Source organism: Natator depressus, chromosome 27, assembly GCF_965152275.1.
Source record: "Natator depressus isolate rNatDep1 chromosome 27, rNatDep2.hap1, whole genome shotgun sequence".
NCBI lineage: Eukaryota > Metazoa > Chordata > Testudines > Cheloniidae > Natator > Natator depressus.
Window position 1 is genome coordinate 537,423 of NC_134260.1, and position 8,344 is coordinate 545,766.

Sequence of the window (8,344 nt, forward strand, 5' to 3'; positions counted from 1 at the left end):
TCAGCGTGCTCAGGGCGATGGGGCAGGCGCCTGGGCTATTCAGTGCTTGAGACGATGGTTTCAAGTGTGTTTACCTGTGAACATCCATGGAGAAAGGGGGTGCAGTACTGGCAACCAAACATATTTTACAGCCGCTGTCGCCCGCACCTACTTGTTGGGGAGGAGTGGAAGAATGCCAAGGAGTTTCCATCAATGCGCTAGTGCAATTTCTCTTTGTACATTTCTTAAAATAAAAACTGGAAATGATCAAGCCTGTTCAGAAATGTGTCCGATTTGGGTTACATCAGCTGCCAACATTCCCATTAACCCCTTGGGGTCCAATCCACCATACATCACTTGCTGGCCTGCGAGCCCGAGGCGCCCCCATCCCCCTGAGCTACTTAACTTGGGTACTTGGAGGCCCCCCATTAGCAGTGTTTTAATTTGTCAGGTCCATTTAAAAGAGAAAGGGTTTGGGGAGGGCGGGGGGACTAGACAAGTAGCTTCATTCTTCAGGGCTTGGAACTAGCAGGTCACTCAGCCCCTGCATGGCTAACGTTTGAGTACCGGTTGCCGTAGCTTCTCACCACCCCTCAGCCAGCCAGCCTGCCCCACTCCACACAGCCAGGAGGCCTGGCTCAGCACAGCACAGCTGCGGAGAGGCCTACCCTGCAGAGTCCCTGACGCAGGCCAGAGCACAGGGCTCTACTCCAGGGGGCTGTGGGTGTGTCTACATGGCACACTAAGCCCAGGACTAACTCAGGTTTGAGCCCAAGTCCCCGCTTCTGTCCACACACAAATCAGTCTGACTTGGGTCAGCCAGCTCCTGGGTCCCTGCTGGGGTAGGGGAGGTCAGAGCCCAAGTCCTGCTGTGACTCAGGTCCAAGCCCTGTCATTGTGCAGTGGGGATGCACCTGGAGCCGCAGACCCTATGCCAGGGGTGGGCAAACTTTTTGGCCCAAGGGCCACATCAGGGTTGCGAAACGGTATGGAGGGCCAGGTAGGGAAGGCTGTGCCCCCCAAACAGCCTGGCCCCCTCCCACTTCCTGCCCCCTGACTGCCCCCCCTCAGAACCCTCAACCCATCCAACTCCCCTCCCCGCTCCTTGTTCCCTGACCACCCCCTCCCAGGACTCCCTACCCCTAACTGCCCCCCCGGGATCCTCCTCATCCAATCTCCGCCCCCTGCTCCCTGTCCCCTGACTGCCCCGCCCCCTATCCACACCCCCGCCCCCTGACAGGCCCCCAGACCCATCCAACACCCCCCCCCCTGTCCCCTGACTGCCCCCCCCGAACCTCTGCCCCATCCAACTGCCCCCTGTCCCCTGACTGCCCCCCAGGACCTGCCCCTTATCCAACCCCCCCACTACCCGTCCCCTTCCCATGCCGCTCAGAGCGGCTGGACAGGCTTATTGGAAAGCCTGGGAGGTGGGCGGGCACAAGCCGTGCTCCCCTCATGGCAGCGTAGCTACGGGGGGACAGCGGGGGAGTGGCCGGGGGCGAGCCTCCCCAGCCGGGAGCTCAGGGGCTGGGCGGATGTGGCCCGCGGGCCGTAGTTTGCCCACCTCTGCCCTACGCAGCAGTGCACAGTGCAATGTGGACACGTCAGCACAGCTGTGAGACCCGCAATTGTAAACCTAGGTTTGCAATGCAGTGTGGACACGCAAGCCCAGGTCCCGCAGCCCTGGGCTCCCATGCAGTGTCGTCATATCCTGTGGTTCTAGGGCAGGGGTGAGCAAAGTATGGCCCGCGGGACCATCCTGCCCGACCCTTGAGCTCCTGGCAGGGGAGGCGAGCCCCCAGCCCCTCCCCCGCTGTCCCCTCTCCCCTGCAGCCATGCTGCCGCGTGGGCAGTGGGGCTGCGAGCTCCTGCCACTCTGAGCGGCATGGTAAGGGGGTGGCGGCGGTGTGCACGCACGGCAGTGGAGGGGTTGGGTAGGGGGTCCCAGGGGACAGTCAGGGAACAGGGAGCGGTTGGATGGGGCGGAGGTTCTGGGGCTGTCGGGGATGGGGAACAGGGGGGGTTGGATAGGGTGTGGGAGTCCTGGGGGGCCTGTCAGGGGGCTGGATAGGGGCCGGGGGGCAATCAGGGGACGGGGAGGTTGGATGGGGGTTCTGAGGGGGGCAGTCAGGGGGCGGGAAGTGGGAGGGGGCGGATAGGGGGCGGGGGGCCAGGCTGTTTGGGGAGGCACAGCCTTCCCTACCTGGCCCTCCATACAGTTTCGCACCCCGATGTGGACCTCGGGCCAAAAAGTTTGACTACCCCTGGTCTAGCACCTGGTAGGAGCAGGGGAGAGGGTGTCTGGCCAGCTAAACCCCAAACGTCTGGTGGAGCCGCTCTGTTCCAGTGCAGCGTAGCAGCCCTACAAGCCATTTAGCTTCCCTGTTGCAAAGGAGTGTTCAAATCTTGACAGATTTTGGGCTGTCCACAATCATGTCTTTGTGGGTCCGCCTGTACCGCAGTTAGACACCTGGGGCTGGCCCATGCCCCCAACGGGCTCGCAGGGCTTGGGCTAAGGGGCTGTTTGCACGTCACAGGGTCCTAGCCCAGGCTCCAGGGCGAGCCTAAACATCCACACTGCAATTAAACAGCCCCTTAGCCGACCCACACAAGCCCATGTAAGCTGGCACGGGCCAGCCACAGGTATCTAACTGCAGTGTAGACAGACCCATCAAGGCTCTGTAAGATGTGTTCAGGGGCTACCTTGCACCCAGTGATTACAGCTTAAAGGCCAACAGGGTCATACTGGGTGCCACCATGGCGGGGGAGGAGGGGGCACTCAATGTGCTAAGGAACCTGGCCCCAATTGTGGGTGCTGAGCCTGAGCCTTGCCTGGGAGCTTCTGAACATCTGCCTCCACCCCCACCCCTCCGCTCTCTCTTGCTCGCCCCCTCCCTCCCTCTTGTTTCCTTTAAAATAAATAGTGAGAACTTTAAGCTGCTAACAGAGGACTCCAGACCCTGGGGTTTAACCCTTGGCTTCTCCGCCACCTCCTTGTGTGACCGGGGTGAAAGAGACAAGATTCATGGTTCTTAGCGAGTGGCTTCCTAGAGAGGAATTGCAAACTAGACAAAGCAAACGTAACAGCAATGCTGCAGGTGTACACACACTACCTGGATGTATTTACAGCAATGCACGGAGACCCCAGAGGGTATACACACACACACACACACACACACACACACACACACAGAGCCTGGGTGTATTTACAGCAATGCACAGAGACCCCAGAGGGTACACACACACACACACACACAAAGCCTGGGTGTATTTACAATGCACACAGGCACCAGAAGGTGCACACCATGTGCACGCACGCATGCACACACACACACTTCACTTTTCGTTCTTGGCTATGCTCTGCCCTACTCAGGGAAGGAAGTGCTGGTTTAAGAACCATGTGTCATGCCCATGCCCAGGGGTTAGCCCAGGGCACTGGCGAGGCTGTGGGTGGGAGCTGGGGGAAGCTCGGGGAAGCTCAGGGGGGCTGTTTCAGGTATTGGGCAGGCAGCAAAGGCAAGGATGGCATGGGCTACGCCTCAGCCAGCCCCTCCCAGATCTGTACATTGGGGCGCTCAGTACAGGGGTCATGGGGAAGGTCTCGGTCTCTGCTGTGCAGGAGGCTGACGCGCCAATCCAGTGGGCCTTCTGGCCTTAGACTCAATGGCTGTACGGATTCCTGTGGTAACCAGCGCTGACCCCCACCCTTGGGTGCCAAAATCCTCCTAGCTCTCCCACACGTACCCAGATCCTAATCCGTCCTCCCACAGCTGCCCAGACCCTCGGACTCCCCCTGGCATTCACTCCCGAGCCTCCATCTCCTACAGCCCAGCAGCCAAGTCCCTCTCAGCCCCGTCCAGCTTCTCACAGCCCCCCGCGTCTCCAGCAGCGAGCAGCCCAGATGTCTCCCACCCACTGAATCCTCATCAGCTGCTCATTTGGGCAGCTCTGCGGGGAGTCCGGCAGCTGGGTCAGGACAGAGCTAGGGCTGTCAACGTGATAATATTTAAAAACTGGACACTCCAGTAGGCGTGCTGGAACCTTTCCTGCCCTGCCCCTTCCCCCGAGGCCCCACTCCAGCCCTGCCTCTTCCCCCAAAGCCCAGCCCCTGCCCTGCTTCTTCCCCTGAGGCCCCGCCCCGTCCACTCCTCTTCCCCTCTCCCCCCGTCGGTCAATGCTTTTCCCCTCCCACCCACTCCACCCGGGTCAGGAGGGACTCACCTGCGGAGCCGTGGCTGGGAGCCGCAACCACCCGACGCAGGTAGAAGGCAGCCCCGGCCGAGTAGGGGCTGAAGCAGATGATGACCCAGCGCCTCCCCCGCTTGAAGTAACCGGACTTTGGGTATCCAGTCAGTAGATCTGACTGGACACTGCCAGGTCCCCTTTTCGACCGGACTTTCTGGCCAAAAAACGGCACCTGACCACCCTAGGCAGAGCAAGTGTCTGTACTGGTCCAGTTCAGCCATGTCAGGCCGGGAGAGGGTCAGTGTGATGGGGGCACTGGGCATATTTCTGACTGAAATGGGACAGGAGCAGGCCAAACCGACTTCACATGGGGTAGGATGCTCTTCCCATAATGCCACTGGCAGGACTGACCGGGAAGCCTCCTGATAAACAGATCCTGGTGAATTGTTTTCTTCTTTCAATGGCACAGCATGTCCCCTGGGGCCAGTGGCATTCAAGTTCAGAACAGAAGGCTCTGGAGCAAACCGTGTGATGGGGTGGAGGATACAGTCTTCTCTGTGTCGCACTGCAGCTGCCAAAAGGACACAAGTGAAACCCAACTCCATGATGAATAGGCATGGCCCAGCAAAGGTCACATCTGCATACGCTGCCTGGAGCACAGAGACCTCAAGGGCAGGTAACACTGTGTTTCTTTCCACTGAAGACACAAACACACTCTCTTAGCTCTTGCAGTAAACAGCTAGGAGAACGGTGGGCTCACTCATGATCTGGCTGCCATCAAAATGGGCTAGGAAGGTCCAAACAACAAGGGAAAGTCCTGAAGAACTGCTCCAAGAATGAGAGCTTTTCTGAAGAATCCACGACCTCCCTGGGTGAGTATCCCGGCGGGGGGCAGCATTCTCTGTTCAGTCGCACAGGCTGCTTACAATAGATGGCTGGAAGCACTGCTCCGGTTGGCGAGGCAATGTGCACCACCTAGTATTTTTGTCATGGTGTCTCCTCTGCCCCAGACCACTTGTGCATCTCATGTGCTTGTTCAATCTTGTCTCGTGGATTGTACGCTCTTTGGAGCAGGGATTGTCACTGGTTCTATATTTGCCCAGTGCAATAGGGCCCAAAACCGGTTGGTCTCTAGGAACTAGCATTATCTGAATGTTAAATAGTGTAAGCCCTGTGGCCAGAAACTCCAGACAGGAAAAAGCTCACTACTCCCTCTATTGATGAAGAAGGAAAAGTGATGCCATAGAGAACTTTGTTTGCATAAGCTATCTACTCACAATTCCTCTAGTGACACTCAGGGAGTCACCATAACTACACTTGAACTTGGATGCTGGGGGGTAGTGGTCTCCAAAAGAAGGCCAAAAGAAAAGAAAAGAGTTTTTACTTTATAATAAAAAGCTTATAACTAAGGACCCAGAATTCTGCTCCAGAATCAAGAGTGCTTTTTGGTTCTTCTGTGGGGACTTCATTGTGAGAGAAAAGGCAGGTTGAGAACTTTGCTATGAGAGATGATACAATAAACAGCTATATAGTTACCCAGAGCTAGCACCTTAATAAGTCTGAGCTACTAAGGGTTAGGCAGTGACATCTCCAGACAAGCAGCCCCCTCAGGAATGAAGACAGACCTGCACAAAGACACATGGACACTGCTATTTCCTGATCCCAAGCGTGAATGGTGCGGTGGGTGGGTGAAGTGGTGCAGCTACAGTAACTCCTCGCGTAACGTTGTAGTTATGTTCCTGAAAAATCCAACTGTAAGCAAAACAATGTTGAGCAAATCCAATTTCCCCATAAGAATTAATGTAAATAGGGGGGTTAGGTTCCAGGGAAAAAATTTTCACCAGACAAAAGACTGTATTTTTATGTATATATATATATAGTGACAAAGTTCCTCCTCTGCCTTAGTGGGTCCTGTGCTTATTGGTGGATTTTCTCGCCTCAGAGGTTCACGGCAGCCCTCAGTTTGGCCACTTTCGTGGCTCAAATCTGCCATTCACTCAGTTAGCCTCATCACTGGTCAGCATGGGGAAAGAAGAAGAACAATCCCCGCAGTCTCTGCTGATCCACCTAGTGGATCGGGGAACAGGCCAGAGACCTTCCCCTCCGGTGGAACCCACAGTCCAGTTCAACTCCTCCGGTATCAAGTAGGGAATTGGGGGGATGGAGGGATGGGGGGAACCCAGGCCCGCCCTCTACTCCGGGTCCCAGCCCAGGGCCCTGTGGATTGCAGCTGTCTACAGTGGCTCCTGGAACAGCTGCGTGACAGCTACAACTCCCTGGGCTACTTCCCCATGGCCTCCTCCCGACAATATATATACAGTATAAGTTTTAAACAAACAATTTAATACTGTACACAGCAATGATGATCATGAAGCCTGGTTGAGGTGGTGGAGTCAGAGGGTGGAAGAGGGCGGGATATTTCCCAGGGAATGCCTTCCTGCTAAATGATGAACTAGCACTCGGCTGAGCCCTCAAGAGTTAACACATTGTTGTTAATGTAGCCGCACACTCTACAAGGCAGCACAAATGGAGGAAGGGGAGACAGCAAGGTAGACAGAGACAGAGACACCCTGTGTGTGTGAGAGAGAGATGTGCATTGCCCCTTTAAGTATGCTGACCCCACTCTATGTACACTGCCTTTTTAAGTAGATCAGCAAGTTGAGACAGTCCCTGCTGCCAGCACTCTCCCTCCGTCCTGAGCCCTGTCACGTCTCCCCCGCCTCTATGGAAATGGGGTAAGCGAGGGGCAGGAGCAGGGGAGAGGGGGACACCCTGACATTAGCCCCTCTGCACAGCAAGGAAGAGGCTCCTGGGAGCAGCACAGTGGGGGGAGGGACAGCTGAACTGCCGGCAATTGGTAGCCCGCTGGGCGGCTGCCGCAAGGGAACTTAGGGGGAGCTGATGGGGGACTGCCAGTCCACCCTGGTTCCAAGCCCCCACCAGCTCACTCCAAGGGGCTGCTCTTCCTGCAAGCAGTGGACAAAGCAGGCGGCTGCCAAACAACGTTATAAGGGAGCATTGCGCAACTTTAAACGAGCATTTCCCTAATTGATTAGCAACGTAACAATGAAGCAACGTTAACCGGGACGACTTTAAGTGAGGAGTTACTGAAAAGGACAATCATCTGGGGGATATTCTCATCGGCAGGTTACTGCTCAAAAGTTACTGGAAAGGGGGAGGGTATGTTGCTCTTATTTTGACCGCATGTTCTGTTGCTGTGTTTTCCCAAGTTCATGACTGTTCCCTTTCCTCTTGTCCAGATTGCCATGTCTGCTCACAGTCCCAGAGAACTTGCAAGTGAAGACATTCTGCCTATCAAGGGTATCCACAGAGGGTCTAATTTCCCCAGGTTTCTGGGAGGGGTTGGTTTAGCTATTTGTCCAGAGAGACCAGAGCTCTATTGAACCTGGCTGAGTGCTGCCGTTCCCCCCCAGGCAGGAGTGTTACCTGATAACACAGGATGCATCCGATGAAGTGAGCTGTAGCTCACGAAAGCTTATGCTCAAATAAATTGGTTAGTTTCTAAGGTGCCACAAGTCCTCCTTTTCTTTTTGCGAATACAGACTAACACGGCTGTTACTCTGAAACCTGATAAAAAGAAAGCAGCACTTCAGGGTTATTTCCAGAGACCCCTCTTTCATTTCTATCGGGCCATATTCGGCTCACCTCGGAAGCGCTCCAGGGCTTTCCCAGAAGGTTCTGATGGATTAGAGACAGGAGGACTCTGCAGGATATCAGTGATTCCAGCCTGTATTTTACACCCACACGCAGCGGCGCGGCACAGTGGACACCCGTCAGAGACGGTGCATGGCTACAGCTGGTCAGAGGTTTTCCCGTGAAACATTCTTCCCTTGGAAAATATCAATTCACCAGCCTCAAGGCATTCTGTGGGAACGTGGATTCCCATGAAATTTCAGTGGAAAGCAGGCAGCTTTCCTGCCAGCTCAGCCATCTCCCCGAATCCTAGGTAGCCTGCCTGGTGGGCTTCCAGGCTCCCAGCAGCCTGCCCAATCTGGGGCTCTCAGGACTTCCAGTCTCCCCAGTTCCTGGGGCAGTTGGCTCCCTGTGTAGCCCCAACTCCCAATTGATTGGTGGTTTACCAGGCGGGCTGCTGCAAGGCCAGGTGGGACTGGAAAGTTTTGAATTCCAGCATCGGCCCCCCTTGGCCATTGGGGCATCA